Source organism: Phyllostomus discolor, chromosome 4 (genome assembly GCF_004126475.2).
Source record: "Phyllostomus discolor isolate MPI-MPIP mPhyDis1 chromosome 4, mPhyDis1.pri.v3, whole genome shotgun sequence".
Taxonomy (NCBI): domain Eukaryota; kingdom Metazoa; phylum Chordata; class Mammalia; order Chiroptera; family Phyllostomidae; genus Phyllostomus; species Phyllostomus discolor.
In genome coordinates, this window is record NC_040906.2 from 23,052,467 (window position 1) to 23,071,645 (window position 19,179).

General features: G+C 39.5%; 1 protein-coding gene across 8 annotated transcripts in view; it reads right to left on the reverse strand.

The window, feature by feature from the left end:
- The window catches only part of CREB1 (cAMP responsive element binding protein 1), a 58,329-nt gene extending 46,908 nt beyond the window's left edge, over positions 1–11,421 (reverse strand). The window contains exons 1-2 of one of the 8 annotated variants that reach the window (XM_036022974.1): positions 11,187–11,421; positions 3,051–3,105 (exon numbers count right to left, since the gene is read on the reverse strand). The gene's annotated coding sequence lies outside the window, so the exon portion shown is untranslated. Of the gene's footprint in view, positions 1–3,050; positions 3,106–11,070 lie in introns of all 8 variants that reach the window. The other 7 variants (XM_036022971.1, XM_036022972.1, XM_036022970.1 and 4 more) reach the window with 7 other exon arrangements.
- Between the last annotated feature and the right edge of the window lie 7,758 nt (positions 11,422–19,179).

The following is a 19,179-nucleotide window of genomic DNA, read 5'->3' on the forward strand; positions in this document are numbered from 1 at the left end:
AGCAAAGGAGAATCTTTTCAACATTATTAAATAAAATTAACTACCTGATTTGTCAGTTTGTTGGATCAAACTCAGAGAAACTGCTTTAAGTTCAATATTTATATTTTATAATTTATTGCAGTTTGTGATTACCAAAATATTTGAATGTTATTTTTAATAAACTAAGTTGTTTTTAAATGTATAACATGCACTATGAGAAAGACAGTGTCCCCTCAAAGGAAGTGAACTAGAAAAATATTATTTGATTTATAGAAATGTACTGCATGATTTATGGCAGCCATCCTAGAATATGGGGCTGATTCTGTAATATCTTTCAATAAGAAACTTTAGTTCTTTCTGAAATCAAAGCTATTATTTTTTTTTAAGTATTGGAAAATTGTATATGCTTTGTTTTCCTTCAGGTTAGACTACCCAAGGCTCTGAAATAAGCCTTGGTGTATCTGGTAACCAAGAGACAAAAACTGTTGCTTAGCAAAGCAGCAACCAGGACTATGCATTATTTTAGATTAACATTTTATCCCATTTCTTCCCATTCTCCTTTCTTTCCACAGATCCATGTGATATTATGTTTCTATATTTTTACACTTTAAGCCTTTCAAAGAAGTGATCCTACATAAACTTCTATATGTGAAGTTCAACCAAATGGATTTTTGTTCTACTAAAACAATTGTTTTGACTAAAGACTGAAACTGTCTACAAATTAAAGTTCTGCTTCGTGAAATTATTCAGCGTTGAAATTGTAAGGACTCACAGGAGTTGTGCCCAGAGTTAACTATTAACAGCCTACTATTCCATTTACTCAACAAAACCTGAGAGATTATTCAAAAATCACTATTCAAGTGGAAATAAATATCCAAATGCTTTTGAAAAATGTTTGTAAAATCAACATTTATTATTTTGACAGTTGTTCTGAACTAAATTTGAAGCACTATTCTTAGTCATTTACAAATTAGACATGGAAGAGTGAAAAATCAGTTTTCCTCAAGCAAGTCAGCACAGTATAGTAGGAGTAAGACAGGAATTCTGCTTTTCGCTCTGACTTCATAGATAAAGAATGGTTAACATATTTACAAGAGTGTTTAGGGCTACACCACATAGCTTCGAATATTAAAAAAAGTGAAGACTTCTTTGTATTTGGCAATGGGACTATATAAAACTACTAAGCAACATACTTATCATTTTAACTATGTTTTGTTTACTAGAAAAAGCCCAAATATACATGGCACCAAGAATATTTTGGGATATTTAAAAATTAGCCATGGTTAATCTATAAAGATGATAAATGAGGCACAGACAACAGCAAAGACTTTATGTACAGTTTTGATAAAAGGCTCACTTCCAATTTAGGAATCTTTATTTTTAATCCTGAAAAAAATCAGCATCAAGTCCAACTTTTCAGGTAGATGTACCATTTTTTTACCAAGCTGGCAGTGATCCCTGGTAAGGTCACTTTGATTAATACAGGCTCGTGCTATTTCTCTTGTCACAGAGGTGGGAAGTATTAGTAAAGCATCAATGTTAATAAAAAGTCAAAGTATGAAAACTTTTTAAGCAATGGAAAATAAAACTCATTTCCTTGGATTTTAAAAAAACAAATCTGTGATTTCAGTGTATTTTAATTGTCTAAAGTTTGTTATGTCCACTTCCTTTAATCTGTGCAACTCTAGAGGAACACTGATTTTAATGCTGCCTTTTAAATCTGTGATCCTGCAAGAGGGAATAATTTATTAAAAAAATTTTCTATGCCCATTATACAAGTTTTCTGCTAAAAACTATTGGAACTAAAAAAAAAAGCAGACAAGAATCTTTCTGTCAATGAGCCTAACAAGCTAATAATAAATAAAATACAGGGTGCAACAAAAGTAGGTTTACAGTTATAAACTATATTTGAAACCTTTTGTATGAGTACACAAAAGTTTGTTCTATTATGATTTATTATATTATTTTCCATACAAACTGTAAACCTACTTTTACCCTATACTGTATGTATTATATATGAAAAAGTTATGCAAATACAACCAATTTACCTATAAATTACTCCAAATATATATTTAATAACAATGATTTAAAATCATAAACTATTTTGAAATGATAGGAATACAACAAATTATGGAAAAAAGGAAAGCACAGGCTGGCCATTTATGGTAATCTTGAAATGATGCAGACTTGAGTAATAAATAATAAAATCAGTTTTTTTCAAGACCATGGCTAGAATGACTTCCTCCACGTGAACTTTACAAACAGAAACTACTGTTTAGAAATAAAATTTCTAGTAATCATAAAGCTAGAGCTTTGAAAACTTCCTTTACAAAGAGCCAATGCTACAAAAAAAGTGATTTAGGCTATGCTTTTACTGTTATTTCTTGCCCAGGAAAAAGGCTCCATCAGCAAGTAAATTATTAAAATTCTACAGGGCTGATTAGTTATCTGTTAAAAAAAAAAAAAGGAGTTACTACTCTCTTCATGGTAAAAGTTTGTAAAAGTGTGAATTCCCCAAATATAGTAGTTTATGAGTCATACACTACACCCACACAAGCAGCGTAATAAATTCTCTCATAACAAATAATTCTCAAAATAGAACACTTATCAATGTTTCACTTAAAGTTGTTATTTCTTGATTTTTATCTCTGCTTCTTTTCATCAGTTACTCCAACTAAGGGATCTGGACATAGAATAAAGGGAAGTCCAGAGGAGGCAAGGTGTAAGTCAAAATATGTATTTGGGGTTTTAGTTTTTTTTTCATTAAATAATGGTCTCCTGCTTGCCTGGGCTTTCGGGGGTATTCAGAAAATGCTTGTAATAATTAAATAAGAATTTATGATGTCCAAGATAGGGACACCAAAAGCACAATCAACAAATGAAAAAAATGTATGAACCAGAAATCATCATCATCAAAAACTTCTGTGCCTCAAAGGCACCATTAAGAAAGTGAAATGACTGACCAATCAGTAGAGACCATGACCCTAACCACCACCCTAACTCCCTCAGTCCCCCATGTGACCCATCCCTTAGAAGCCATCAGGGAGCCAGGTCTTTGAACATGAGCTCACCTGTGACTCCGGGTATGGCACCATTTCCTCAATCACTGAACCTTTATTTTCTTGGCTGGGAAAAAAAGTGAAAAGACAATCCAGAGAATGAACGAAAATTTTTAAAATCATGTATCTTGTATCTAGAATAGTAAGAACTACAATGAATAAAAAAACAATTCAATTTAAAAATGGGCAAAGGAACAGAATAGACATTTCTTAAAGGAAGATGTACAAATGGCCAATAAGTACATGAAGAGAATGCGAGTGTCACTAATCATCAGGAAAATGCAAATCAAAACTACGAGATACCACTTTTCACCCATAAGATGGCTATAATGAAAAATAATAGCAAGTGCTGGTGAGGATATAGAGAAATTAGAACCTTCACACACTGCTGTAGGAATGTAAAAAGGTACAGTAGCTTTGCCAAACAGCCTGGAAGTTCCTCAAATGGTTAAACATAGTTACCATATAATGCAACAACTCAATTCCTAAGCATATACCCAGAAGAAATAAAAACATTAGCAATAAATGAATGTTCATGGAAGCTTTGTTCAAAAGATCCAAAAAGTCCATGAATTTATTGATAAATGTTGTGTATTCATAAAATGGAATATTATTTAGCAATATAAAGGAATGAAGTACTGACACATACTACAACTTGGATGAACTTTGTGCTAAGTTTACTGTGCTAAGTAAAAAAAGCTGATCACAGTGAAAAACTTATTGTATAAGTCCATTTATATGCAATGACCAGAACTGGTAAATCTCTAATGCAGATTTTGCTGGTGCTGGGGGTATGCAGAGATTGAAGGGTGATGGCTACTGGATGCTGGGTCTCTTTGGGAGGTAATGAGAATGTCCTAAACCTGACAGATGCACAACTTTGTGAACATGCTAAAAACCAATGAATTGTACATTTGAAATTAGTAGATTGTAAGGTATGTAAATTTTTCAATAAAACTGCAAAAAAAAAAAAAAAGCAATCTGTGATGTCCAATTTTTAAACTGCAATACAATCTACCATGAAGGAGAGGGGATTACAAGTCAGGAACTATGTTTTAGTCCAATTTATGTCGTTATTGTTTATACTGTTTCTCCTCTTACATGAAATTTAAAACTTCCTGCCTCACACTCAGGGTTCCTGATAATGTGTTTTTATAGTTAATGTAATACTTTCTCCACCAATTTGTGAGCATATTAGGTTCACTTTACTTCCATGCTTTCATTTCTACTGTCCATGCTGCGACCACCACGTAGATAGAATGCATACCTTTTTGTCTCTACCTATTCAAGTTCTTCAGTATTCAATTTAAGTGCTTTCTCACAAAACTTTCCCTCACTAAACTGCCTCTTTTAAGCTCCTATAGACCTTTAACACAACAGTGAAAGCTGATAGTCTGCCCTGTATAAATCCCTTACACTGTTTTCATCATCTCAACTACACCCTAAGTTCCTTGAGGGTTGGAGCCACATAATCAGAATTTATTATTTATAGCAACTAGAACAATCCTTCATTTAATATCTATAAAAATACTTAACTGAATAAATTTTCTTATGATTATTTTCTTATGATTATTTCACCAACTATAAAAATATCTATGTTGATAAATGTCAGTAAGTAAAACCAAGGTATTATTACTGGTCAGAGCAAACAATAAAGCTGCTGATACTGTAAAAATAATACCCTTTTAAGAGTACAAAGTCAGGACACATAACAATTTTTACTTCAATAATAAAAAAGATACTTCTCGGTCTCCTACTACCAATCACTTATACAAATAGGGATAAAAACCCTCAAAAATAATGGTTATTCAGCTTTGGATGAATTACATTTTCAGCTACATTGATACTGTCATATAAGTTTATATAAATATAAATACATAAATATAGCCAGAAATTCACACGCAGACAACTAGCTCATTAGGCATACACTTAAAATTAAAGAAATAATAATTTTAGATAAGTAAGACTCACTAATGTTTGGTAAAGACATAATTACCATTGGCCTAAGTCAACTTTTAGACTCACCCTGTACTCCTACCCAGGTCATTAGTTGGCTATTTTAACTTCTGCTTAATTCTTTCTTCTCCAACCAAATGTCAGCTTTTAATTCTCTCCTTGGGTGGGGGGCGGGGGGGGGGGGGGACCCTCAACATCAATCTCTCATATTCTAAACCTTTGCCCCTTGTCAGATCCTTCAGCGATCCTAGATTAATCCAGCAGCAGGAAGAAAACTCATATAATATATGAGTCTTTTTCGTCCTTGTTCAGATAGTCCATCTTTTATATAAAACCCTTTACTACCTTACCTCAACCCTGAGAAAAAGCAAATCAGGTATTTCAAAGTTTTTCAAGAAGTAGTTTTCTTTTTCTTTTAAACTTGAGATTCATGTAATTAGCCCCAAGAACAGATTAAATATACAAGGTAATTTCTCATCACTGAAAATGTAAAATACTGTCTTTTACTTCTCTATTGGGACGAACATCAGAATATAAATGATTAATTTTTTCCCCTTCTTTTTGGTAACCTAGTAGGAGACATGAACAAAACTCTGGGTAAAACGTAACAAAACATCTTCACAGGGCCATGTCTGGCAGAGCTAGGAAAAAAGAAGGCAAAACAAACAGGACACGAGACAAAAGTGTGCATATATTAAGGGGAGAGAAGCATTCTGAGTAAGAAAAACAAATAGTTATTCTTATCTAAGTTTCAACTGTCTCAAAAACCTGTATTTGCAGATATGACAGTGTAGATTAGGTTTAAAACCATACTTTCTTCTTCTGACTTCAGAAACTTGACCAGGGCTAACCTCTACATAATGACTGAGTTAGCATATGTATTAAAGGGCAAAGGAAAACAAACAGCCATTTTCACGTGATCAGTTTGTTACTTTAGTTCATTATCTTTACCTCCACCTGACAAAAGGTAATCCACTGGTTCCATGATTCCCTGAGAAATCACCTAACTCCCTGGTAGTGTACAAATATATTCCAGAAAAAAAATGTTCTGCCTTTACAAACTTTAATTATCTCTATCCCCCTAAATCTGTAAAAAGTGCTTTGTAAACATTTCAAGTCACTGAGCAGGTAAAAAAAGTAAAAAAGCATGTATTAATATTTTATATGAAATATTAATAAACCCTCAAAATAGTAAGGGCAATGTATTTTTACATTAAAAACTTTAGCACACATAACTGTCAACTAGAGCATACAAAGAATGAGATACACCAAGACAAGCTTCAATTAATGATGTATTTTTTGAAAGATAGGGAGCTTATCTATGTCCCTGGTGCTCAATTATTAGTTATCATCTTCTTTCCAAGTTTAGTCAACTTTAAAATTTATAGCAGGTGTATTTTAAAGATACACTAATAGCATGTTTGTTTTAAATGGTTAAATGCTGCTTAGAAGAGCCAAAAAAGAAAAAGAGAGATGCTGAAGTTTATTTTGTGCCCTAGCTGAAGTATTACCTGCAACTGGTTGACCAAGGATTTCCAGCCGGTCACGAGGTGTGGGAGGGTCGTAAGTCTCAACACAGAATCAGCTGAAACTCACCATTTATATAGGTATAAAATATAAAACTCAGTGATAACTACACTAAAAATAAATTAGAAAACCACCAAAGATTTAAGTTAATGATTATGTAAAAAATAAACACAGGAAGAAAACTAGAACACTAATCAGCATTACTGGATTATAATGTCCCATGAAAATAGCCTGCTTTAAAAAACAAGGACTGAATGATATAAGATGTTTTCTCATTTAGAGAAAAAACTACTGAGACTTTTTTGGGCTTAAACAGTAATAGAAGGAGGTGGTAGTCTATTTAGGACTGTAAGAACCTCAGTAAGAGTTAAATTCAGACTAAATTCACTTTCATAGTTAACTCTTACACAGCTTACTTGCCTTTTCATGCACTAAAGCTAAAAAAGTACGTAATGGGACAGTTCAAATAACAATTTCCTGTTACAAACTGCTATTTCTCATTCAAGGGAAGTATCTTTCATTTAAAAAATAAAGGTATAATGCCAGATTCCTTTAGTTTAAAGGGTCACATAAGACCTAAAAATAAAATCAGCTCACTAACTAGGTAATAAATACAGGTACAACTACATGATGAAATGCCTCATAATTAAAAAAAAAAAAGCACAAAGCTCTTTATGTACTGATATGAACCAACTGCTAAGCAATATTAAGTGAAAAATAAGATACAAGATAGTGTATATATTATACTACCATGTGCATAAAAAGGGGGGCAGACTACATACATATTTGCTTGTGTATGGATGGAATACCTCAGAAAGGTAATTGGTAAAACCTGGGTGACTGGGGTAGGGGATGACACACACATGTGCACAAGATTTTTCCCATATATTTTATGGTTTGAATTATGAATTATCTGAATAATGAAATAATAAAATTGGAAATATAAAACTGTAATATCCCTCTTTTCCATTATTTTATCCAGTATCATCTTTCCTTTGACTGCTTTATTATAACACATATTTTGCCTTATTAGTCATGGCATCCTCAAGTTCCTTCAGAATAGAAATAAAACTGTAATTCATCTTTGGATTTGCTGCAACTTCTGCCCTAGTGTATTAAACACAGTAATATTAATTATGAATAATCTTAATAGGAAACATTTGTTGAATACTTGTGAAATGCCTCACATTTAATATGTATTAACTTATTTAAACAGTTTACGTGTGTTAACTTACAGAAACCTCACATTTCTGTAACATGGATGCTAAATGTTTACGACCAAGCAAATGGAAGTATGGAGAAGAAACCTGCCCAATGTCCCACCCACAGAGAGGAAGTTAAAATAAAGCTTTACAGTGAGTGCTTATCGTTGAGTCCCTATGGAGGTACTTTATCTCATGGCCCTATCAAAAAGAGGGTACTATTCTAACTTAATAAGGAAACTGAGGCTGAGAAAGATTTTAAGGAACTTCCAGGAACTCACTAATTTCCGTGAGGGTAAGCACATGACCAGTAGTGTCAGCAGGGATTCCAAATCTAATGCTCTTTCCATTAAGTGCATTCTGTCACAGTAAACGCTAACTAAATATTTGAATGACCACCAATTGTTGTCTCAAGTGATGCTGTGGTAGGAATAAGTTCACACACAAGTAAGGGGAAAGAAAAATCCTGCCCTTTTTTCCATTCCCTATCCACTATATATCCTTACATTCAGATTTGAGCTCTAACTACTTAATAAAAAGGCCTTCACTGGGAGTGACACTGTACATTAAGAAAGAGGCTTGTAAGACTGTGTCACAGGCTAGTCTAAACAAGTGTATGTAACTGTATCTAGTGAGGTATTTATGGGTTAAATAAAATTATAAATTTCAGTGATACATTGTAAGCATTAAGTTACAAGAAAAATTTTTCTACTATGGAAGAGGAAGATTTTTAAATTGAGGTGAAGGGGGAAATACATACAGTGTGGGGCAAAAGTAGGTTTACAGTTAGTCATAAGGAAAATAATACAACTAACAGATAACACAAGAATAAACTGTTTCACGTGCTCACAACTTTAAACCTACTTTTACCCCACCCTGTACTTGGTTTTACTATATTATACTCCAAAAAAACAAAACCCTACATCTTAGAATAAGACAAGATAAGGCTGCTTCTCTGTGAACAAAAAACTTCTATTTGTCAGATCTAATAAAAAAATACAAATTTTTGAAAACAAAAAAAAAAAGGTGGGTGCCTTTTATGGATCAGGTTTCTAAATTCCCTTGGGCTCTTATGTGAAAAAAAAAAATTCAACAAGAGCACTATTGAGCATTAAATCACATAAACTCTCTTCTAACATTTTTCAATTAGTGTCAAAGATTCATTAACTTTCTGAATACATGTGTCCATTAAATAAAGTTCAAGCAGATTTAACTGTAATTTTTAGTGATCCCTGAGAGAGGGGAAACAGTATAATTAGTACCATGCTCCACGTGAATGTTCAAATATTAATGAATATAAAAGTTTGACAAGTTTCACCTGGAATTGCTAAGAATTGCAGATTATGAATTTGTAAATAAAAAAAAGTTTAAATAATCTTTGGGATAAGACTGAAAAAAAAATCCATCAGGAAACTTTAAAAAGAAATTTCACAAAGAGTTCCTGTCCTATATTCTCTGTAGAGGGAAAAAATGGACTCAACTGATGCTGCTGGACTGCAGAAAATCTTTCTTAAGGAAAAACAGTAATTTATAGCACTACCAGTACTGTGTTGTCAGGGTTTAGCAATAAAACCATCTTCCCACTCCTTATGGAAAACTCTCTTTATTGCATCTGAAGTTTTTCACCAGTGACGGATTGCTAATGTAATTTTTTAAAGACCTGCAATATAACAAAGTAGGTTTTGGAAAAGTGACTTAGCTACAGAAAAACAAGACGGTGCTTCTACTGCCAATCAGTATTTATTCCTAATCAGAAACCTTGTATGTATTAACCACAACTCTATCATACTGTGACAGACCAAGTATTTTTAAAACAAATAATCCGTTCACCTTCTGTACCCCTAAAAATAACCATTTTGGCTCTCCATCAGGAAATAAGCAGTGAGTGTAAAAAGATTTCAATAGCTGGCAACCAAAATTATCTTTTATACTAAACCTTTATAAGGCAGAACTGATGTTAAGACCAGAATGATATTCTAACTTAAGAAGGTTTGGCAAACTTAAGTAGGTCATATTGCAGGTCCTTTAAAAGTTTTTATTTTAATGTGTCAATGACTTTTGTGCTGTGCCTTTGCCTAATAGGCAAAGAAAAATAAGCCTTGTGGCTTAAATTATTGTCGGTCTCAGCCTGGAGTTACCGCCGCGTTGCAGACAAATAGTGGAATTTTTAAATGCCTATTTTTATAATTAGTATTGATATGTTTAAGTTTAAACAGAAGTAGGTAGGACAAATGGTAGGAGGTGGGGTGCAGAGAGATCCAGAGGACCCAAACGCCGTTGGCTTGGTTGGCAAAATACAAAAAGTGATGTAAAGCAAAAGTCCATCAGTATAAACGAAGTGTTTCATAATGATAGATCTCAAGTGATTACCTTATTGAAAAGGGTTAAAAGCGAAACTGTTTTCAAACACCAGCTTCCCTTTTACAAGATCCCAACAGTTTTAAAGTTACTGCAAATGTTTTTTCTTAACACCCCCTTCCTCCCCAAAAAAGAATGCATTTCCATGACTACTGACTTTGGGGGGAAAAAAAAGAGAGTGAGGAAAAGAGTCAAAATTATCTAAAAATGCACAAGCCCTCATCATTTCAACTATGGAGAAAAAAAACGGTGTTTCCCCAATGGAGTGGGAGCAAGGGAAAGGGCATAAATAAAATACAGCACGAGAAGAAACCTTTGGTTTCGAACTTTATTGCACAAAGAGAGCGGAGAAGAGTAGGTCAGACGTTGCCGCGCTTCTCCTCGCGAAGCGGGCAGGGCAGACACGGAGGCTACCGGGAAGGCAGGCACCTTCACCTCCTCTGCCCTCAACAGTCGCCTCTTTCCTCCTCCACCCCCCGCGGGCACCCCGGCGGCTCTGCCCAGGAGGACTGCCGGGCCGGGGGCGAGGCGGGCGGCGGGGGCGGCGCGGGGGGCAGCAGCGCCAAGCCAGATCGGGCCGGGCGGGCGGCCTCCCCCGGGGCGGCTCCCGGTTCCCGGCTCCGCGCCCGGCCCGATCCGGCGGCGGCGGCGGGAACGCGGGCGCCAGCTCGCCGCGGCCGGCCGCCCGCACACAACCCGGGTCCCGGCTCCCACCCCGCCCGCGGCCCGCCGCCCCCCGCCATGAGCGCCGCCGCTGGCTGCAGGCAGAGTGGCTGCCGCCCCGGCCGCCGCTGGCTCCAGTCCGCCGCCATTATTCTTTGTTCGCTGCGAGCGGCGGCGAGGTTGTGGGGCTCGGGCGGAGGCTCCATCTTTACCGCGGCCCCTCCTGCGATGGGAAGGCCCCGAGCGCGGGTGTCCGGCGCCTCCCCGTCCCCCCTCCGTCCCCCCGGCTCTCTCCGGCTCCTGCCTCCTCCTCCTGCTCCTCTTACCGGTGGTACAAGCTCCTCCGTCACTGCTTTCGTTCGCGGCCCGGATCTCGCTGGAGTTTTATTCTCTCCCCCACGTAACACACCGCGTCAAACTACACCTCCGCCGCGTCACTCACCAACACTCCGCTTCTCCCAGCCGCCCGGGCCACAGGCAGCAGCAGCCGCCGCGGACTGAGGAGCCGCAGCCAGGGAGCCAGCCAGCGCCGCCCAGTGCCGAGTGCGCAACGGCTGCGCACGGAAACAGCCGAGTTCGGCTCGGAGGAGCTCGAGCGGCCCCGCCCTCGCCCTGGAGGCGGAACTTGCCGAAGTTCTTCGGGTTCCTTCGGCCGAGGCGCAAGGGGTTCCGCTAGGAGTGGGACCGCGAAGGTGGGCTGGAACCCACCGGGGGAGGAGTGATACCGGCCCCACGGCGACGTTGTGATGAAGGAAACCTGGCGGCGGAAATTTGAAGGAGGAAGTGGGGCTCGCGTGCGGCCGGGTGGGGAATTCCCGAGGGGTGTGGACGACTGGATGGAAACCCCCGCACCGTTCTGGCTCTGCGGCTTAAGCGGCGGGCTCTAGGGCGGCTGCGGCCTGGCGGGCCAGGGCTCCCGAGCGCGGTCGGCCCGGGAAGTTTCGAACGCCGCGGGGATCTGGCAGACGCGCCGCCGAGTCTGGGACGCGGCCGAGTGTGGAAGTCGGGCGAGCTGGGGCTCTGCAAACGCCCCCTACGCCTGGGGCAAGGCCACGCTGGAACGCGAGGCTGCTCTGCGGCCCCAGCGCGGCTCGGAGCCCCTGTGGGGAGGGTTTTACGCCTTTCTGGGCCGCCGAGCAGTCTGGCTCCGAGACTCAGCTGAGAAACCTGGCGGCCGCAGGCAGAACTGTTCTATTTCGGGGGTGGGGGGTGGGGACTTGTGGCACCTCGCGGGGTTCAACCGGCTGCGTGGTCGGCCTCTACAGAGGGTCATCCAGAGACTCTGAGCAATGATCTACACTGACCCAGTGTCTTGGACACTTTTTTGAAATGCCTGCACGCCTCGTTTCTGGCACCATCCTGTGTCGCTATCTTTTCACAGCCGGTTTTCTACAGCAGCGGTTTGCACCCACTGCACCCTTTTCTTCCCCACCCACTCCCACTCTAAGTCAGCCAGTGTGACTTCCGTTGCCTCGAGGCTACTGAAATGTCTCATCGGTCACCCAAGGTCATGATACTGACTTTTCACTCCCCTTTTCATGGAACTCTGCAGTCCGCTTTCATAATTCTCTTCCTGCCCGTTAAAGCAAACCTGCCCTTTAGGAAGCGCGCCGAGACGGTAGAAATCTGAGCTCCGCCCCGTACTGGTTTCCTGTTACAAAGAAACGGTCGTCCTTCCTGGTCTCTTGATCAATCACCTGCTTTCAGGGACTTTGGGCTGAAGAATATCCACCTTTCCTTCTGTTATTTTTCAACCTTTCCGACTACTAGCTTTCCCATCTAATGTTTTAACACGCTTAGGGCTCTCATTTCATTAAAAAGATTTCTCTTCTTAAATCCTTCTCCAACTGTGATTCCAGTTGTCTCTTACCCCATGAGCATTCTCTCACGTCCCACTTCTTAACCCTTTCCAGTCTAGCTTCTGTTCCTACCATTCACCTGAAGCAGCTCTCAGTTGTCATAGACAAGCTTCAGTCATAATCTTACAAGATTTTATTCTAGCATTTGACACTGCTCTTATATCAAAGTTTTCTTCTGTGGTTGCATGTTTTTTAATTTTCATCTGAGGACATTTTTTCATTGCTTTTTATTTTTTTTTCACCTAAAATATCATATGGTATGCTTGAGTGTGATATTGTTATATAACAGAATTACACACTTATGATTTTGTGATACAAAAGGGGCATTTGTTATGCTGGACCCTGTATTTTAGTCATTTATATTTTAAATATATAATCTTTATTATATTTTTTATTTTTTAATTATTTTTAACGATTTTTATTTATTTATTTTCAGAGAGGGAAGGGAGGGAGAAAGAGAGAGAGAGAGAAACATCAGTTTGCGGTTGCTGGGGGCCATGGCCTGCAACCCAGGCATGTGCCCTGACTGGGAATCGAACCTGCGATGTTTTGGTTCGGAGCCTGCACTCAATCCACTGAGCTATGCCAGCCAGGGCATTATATTTTTTTATATTGCCATTAGTCTCCTTATAACCCCTACCCCCAGCACTTTCATTGCTTTGTAGAGAGGGAGAGAGAGAAACATTGATTGGTTGCCTTCTCACATGTGTCTGACCAGGGATTGAATCAGAGACCTTGATATGTGCCCCTACCAGGAATTGAACCTTCTGCTTTTCATTTCATGAGATGATGCTCCAACCAGCCAAGCCACACTGGCCATGGCTCTGGTTGCTTTTCAATAACCAGTTTCTCCTCCTTTACCCAACTCTTAAATATTGGAATCCTATTGAGCTGAGCCCTCTTGAGTCCCTCCATATCTGCTCTCCTAGCTGGTCTCGTTTTCTTCCAGTAGCTTCACATACCCTCTGCCAAAGACTTTCCATCTCATACTCCAATCTAGATCTTGTTCTTGAACTCTAGATTCGTATTCCTAACAGCCACTGCCACAGCATTATTTGGATGACTGGGGCATGTCAAACTTGAACTGTATGTTGTATTCCCTACAAAACCTTCTTCCCATTGCCCTGGGATCCATAAAGGGTATCCTACTTATCTAGTCAGTTCAAGCCAGAAACCTAACATGCCTCTGACACATCAGAATCACCTAGACCTGTGTGCCTTAAAAAATTGGATTGTGGCCGCTTTCCACATCTGACTTCAGTCTAAGCTATTTTCATCTCTTGCCTGAAATACTGCACATAACTACCATGCAGGTCCTACAAAACTGTTCTTGGCCCATTCCAATTCATCTGCCAAACTGCAGCCACAGTAACGTTTAAAATACAAATCTGACCAGGTCACTAGCCTGCTTGAAATCCTTCAGTGGCTTCCCCTTGCTTACTGAAGACAGTCTAAGCTCCTTATCATGGAAACCAGGCCCTCCGCAGGCTTGTCAGCGTCCCCAGCCTCTCTAGCCCTCTGCACTCCAACCACAGTATTCTCTTTTATTTTTTCCAGGCCCTTTTCTCTCTCTCTTTTTTCTGCTGTAGGCTGTCGCCTCAGGTTATGGACACGTGCCATTCCCTTTCCCCTGGAATTCTTTTCTGGCACCCACCCCTCCTACCTAACTGTGAATTAACATTTTCTTTTCTGATGTATCACACTTGGAATTTAATGGGGACAATGTCTTCTTGTTCACCACCAGCTTTCCCCTTCACTTTTATCCCTAGCACCAGCACAATGTCTAGAATGCAGTGATGTTTGTTAAATATTTATTGAATATATGAATGTCTGTGTGGTCCCAAGATAAGTTCTTTAATATCTTTGGATTCAAATTCTGGCTCAGCCACTTAATAACAATGAGACTTTGGGCAAGTTGTTAATTCTTCTGCCTTGATTTCCCCACAAGTAAAATAAAAGTGATAATAGCACCTATATTATAGTGTAAGTGCCTTGGGAGTGGTCTCGTGAGATGATGATAAAAGGCTTCAAGGAGAAAGTGTATTTGAGAGCTTTTTTCTAACCGTGTCTTCCTTTTCCTGTTATTTTTCTCTCTTGCTTCCTCTGTTGAACCTGATTTTTGCCCTCACTACAAACTCAAGTTCCATGAACCTGCCTATTCTGCTGCATCACCTCTCATGACTTAATTTGCTTTCCTTACCTAACCCCAAGGCCATGGTGACCTTTCTCATTAATTCTAAAAATATCTGTTGAGCACCTGCTTTGTGCCTCATCCCCTTAGAAACTGGGTATCAGCGCTATCAATGTTATCAATGCTCATGAAATAATCTCGAGATTTGCATTGTACTTTCCAAATAGTTTTCCAACAAAGAAAGGGCAAGAACTGATGTGTTACAACTGTTCCTGGTGTTTTACCAGTTACGGTTCACATGTCAATTAACATATTTGCTTCTTCAAATTAATCTTAAACTATAACAACAACAACAACAACAAAAACCCTCTTGAATTTACTTCTTTTTCTAGCTACTGTCCCATTTATTTTTGCTCTCTGTGCAGCAAATATCCTTGAAAGAGTACTCCCTTCTCAGCCCCAGCTGCTTTTCTCTCATGTTCTAGCTAGCTCTTGCCCCCGATGTTCCACCAAAACTGCTCTCCGTGTTACTCAATCCGATAGCCTGACCTCAGTCTTCATGTCTCTTGGCCTATCAGCAGCAATGGACACAGTCGATCATTCCCTCCTCCCTGTGACACTTCCTTCACTTGTTACACTTGTTTCTTTAGTGTTACAGAACACTCCACATTTCCCTGGTCTTTCCTAGCTACTGTCACTCTTCCCAATCTGCTCTGCTCGCTGACCTCTTAATATTGGAATGTCCCAGGATTGCTGGACCTCTTCTGTTTCCTTCCTCCCTCAGTGATCGCATGCAGTTTTTACAGCATTAGATATGATAAATATGCTCACAGCTCCCTAGTCCCAGATCCACACTTGTTTACCCAAGTACCTCAGCATGTTTACTTGGATGTTTAATAGACCTCTCCATTGTATTATGTCCAAAACTAAACTGATTGCCTCCCCTGCCCCCCCCCAAAAAAACATTCTCTGCCTACAACCTTCTCTATCTCAGTTTATGGCAACTCCATCATTCCCCTGCTGAGGCCAACTGAGCAACTCTTACCCCCCATATCCAATCTGTCATCAGATCCTGTTCAGCCTCTTCAAAATACATGGCCACTCTTCCCCTCCCCACTGATACCACCTTGGTTGAAGCCACTGTCACCTTCGAATAGGATTTTATATCAGCCACCTTTAACCTTCATTTTGTTCTCAGTAAAGCAGTTAGCACGATCCTTTCAAAACCTAAAGTCAACCATCCCACCATTCTCTTCAGCACTACCCAGCAGTGTCTCGTCTCACGAAGAAAAAGCCACACTTCTTACAGTTAGGTCTACAAGCCCCTTTTCCTGTCTGATCTCCTGACGTTTGGTTCGCTTAAATAAACAGGTCTCACAAGTGTTCAGATAATTCTCATTTTATTGAGTGCCACAATCGCATAACTTATTATAGTATGTTGTTACACTTTTATTATGATTTATTGTTGTTAATTTCTTACTCTAATTTATAAATTGAACTGTATCATAAGTATACATGTATGCACAGGGAAAAAAAATAGTACACATAGGGTTTGGTACTCTTTGTGGTTTTAGGCATCCACTGGGGGTCTTGGAATGCATCCCCTGCAGATAAGGGGGACAACTGTACCTTGAAAGAGATGAGGGCCTCTTTGAAGCTTTCTGGTCTCCCACGTCCCAGGGTAAGAATTAAAGAACTAATCAGCAAGATTCTGGTTGCTTTTAATTTCTATTTTGAGGACCAAACGGTCAGCTGCAGTTTCATCTTCCTCGTGACCGAAGGCATTGCCATGTAAACAAAGCCTCTCATCCTCCTAGAAGTGTCAGAAAGGCCAATGGTGAGCAACTAAAACCAGGAGCAGGAGCAAGTTAAGATTTATTGAGTGCTTACTTTGTTCCACGTACTGTTCTAATGTTTTTGATATGTTAACTAATCCTCATAGTAACTCAATGAGGAAAAGTATTAATTTTAGAAACATTTTATAGACAAGTAAGCTGACGCACAGAGGGGTGCATAAATGTCTCTGAGGCCTTAGAGCTAGTTAAATGGTGGGCAGACAGCTCCAGAGCCTGCATTCTTTACATTGGTGCTTCACTGCCTGGTTGTAGAATAGAAAAAAGGGGTGGGGGGGATGGACTTTACATTGAAAAAGCAAAGTAATAACTCCAGCCATGTAATTCTGTCATCTGAAAGCACCATAGTAATTCAAGCATTTTTTTCCTGACATCGGCCTTATTGCCATTTTCATAAATGATGCAGGAATCAGGCTAACTAGCTTCCAAGATACCTAGCCACTCTTCCAAGGCAAAGGAGTAGGCTCCTTGAAACACTCTCCCAAACCCTTCCCCTTGCCTTTGCTTCGCTATCTCCTACTTTTCAGCTGAGCTCTGAAGGGTGTGTCATTACTCTGAGTGGCCTACCTAACTACCCCTCCCAAGCCCCTAAGACAACATCCTGGTCTGGTTTAGGTGCTTGAATTCTATGTTTTTGTTTCCATCAAAGCACCTATCACAACTTGTTATTATTTGTGTAATGGTCTAGTTCTCTAGACTACAGTCTTTGTGAGGGAACAGTTGTTTCGACTGAATAAAAAAGTAGTATTTCAATGAACAGTAAAATGACAACAAACTCACAGCTATCAACCGAAGCTAAAAACAAAACTAAAAACAAACTAAGCGAACAACTAGAACAGGAAAAGAATCACAGAAATGGAGATCACATGGAGGGTTATCAGTGGGGAGGGGGAGTGCAGGAAAAGGTACAGGGAATAAGAAGCATAAATGGTAGGTACAAAAGAGACAGGGGAGGTTAAGAATAGTGTAGGAAATGTAGAAGCTGAAGAATTGTATGTACGACCCATGGACATGAACTAACGGTGGGGGGGGGGAGGGGTTACGAGTAGGGGGTGTAGGGCAGAGGGAAATAAAGGGAGGAAAATGGGACAACTAATAGCATAATCAATAAAATATATTTTAAAAAGTGGTATTTCTAGAGAATATCCACAATTGTAACTACGCACTAAGATGAGTTTTCTTGTGTCCAGGCTAGTCCATCTTTGTAGAAATGGAAAAGATAACTTCCTTCTAGTCTGCCTTCCAGCTGTTGGGTTTTTGTGTTATGATGCCTGAGCCATAGTGCTAGCTTTCAATTAGTGCTTCCTTTGCTTCTGATTCAACTAACATTCAAATGCTATGTGATAAGTATTTTCCTAGGGTCTTTTGTATACCATATATCTGCTAATTTAAATTGAGATAACTTTTTTGCATTTTAGTTTCCTCAGCCATACAACCAAGACGCCAGATGGACTTGTGCATGATCAAACTGTAGGTCTGAGAATTGGGGTTTGAGTTTAGAACTTCCGATTCTAAACTTAGCTTCCTTTTTTTCATATGTGCCTTTCTGTTCTCATCTCTGACCTTGTCTAATTAGTCCATGGTTGTCACCAATACTACTTGAGTCACAAACATATTTTATAATCTTATTGTGTATACCTCCTTCAAAAACTTTTTTCTTATTTTGTTTTATTTTTCAGTTTGATCCATTTTCTTTCCATTTCTACTCTGCCATTTTCTGTCCTAAACAGTGCCACTCTGGGTTTATGAAAAATATCCGAGGCCGGTCCTAATTCCACGTGTGGACTGAGGGCATCAGTAATATTTGTTTACTTCTATTATTCCTATACTATCATTATATTTATTTTATAAATAGATCTAAGAGTCCCAGGGATGGAAACCAGGACACATAGTATCTGGGCTCCTGATGAACCAAGGTGATTGGACACATTCTTTTTCCTTTGCTCATTCCCCACTCCCTACAGTAAAAGAATAAGAAGTATAAACTCTTATGGTAGACAGAATAATGCCCCCCTCCCAGATATTCCTGTCCAAACTCTTAGAATTTAGGAATATGTTATCTTACTAGGTACAAGGCACTTTTGGATGCAATGAAGATAAGGATTTTGAGATGGGAGGTTATCCTGGATTATTTGGGCAGGTCCAGTGTAATCACAAAGATCCTTGCAGGGAAGTTGGAGTCAGAGGGACAGGGATGGGGGAGGGGGGAGAGAAAGTGACCAATGGAAAGTTGCTTCCCCACTGGCTTTGAAGATAGAAGTGAGGTAATGAGCCAAAGAATGCAGACAGCCTGTAGGAGCTATGAAAGGCACAAGAAATGGTTTCTTCCTTCAAATATCTTCAAGTATTCAGCCCTGCAACAGCTTAATTTTAGCTCACGGCGGCTGATTTTGGACTTGAGACCTCCAGCACTATCAGATAATAAATCTGTATGATTTTAAATCATGAAGTTTGTGGTAATTTGTTACAATGACAATAAGATTCCTGTACAGCCCTCATGGACAAAAATAGGAAAGGAGATACAATGGTAGTTGAGAGCATTCAACACCTGTTGAGAAGACAGGATGGATGGAGGAAAGGTAGCTGACTCGG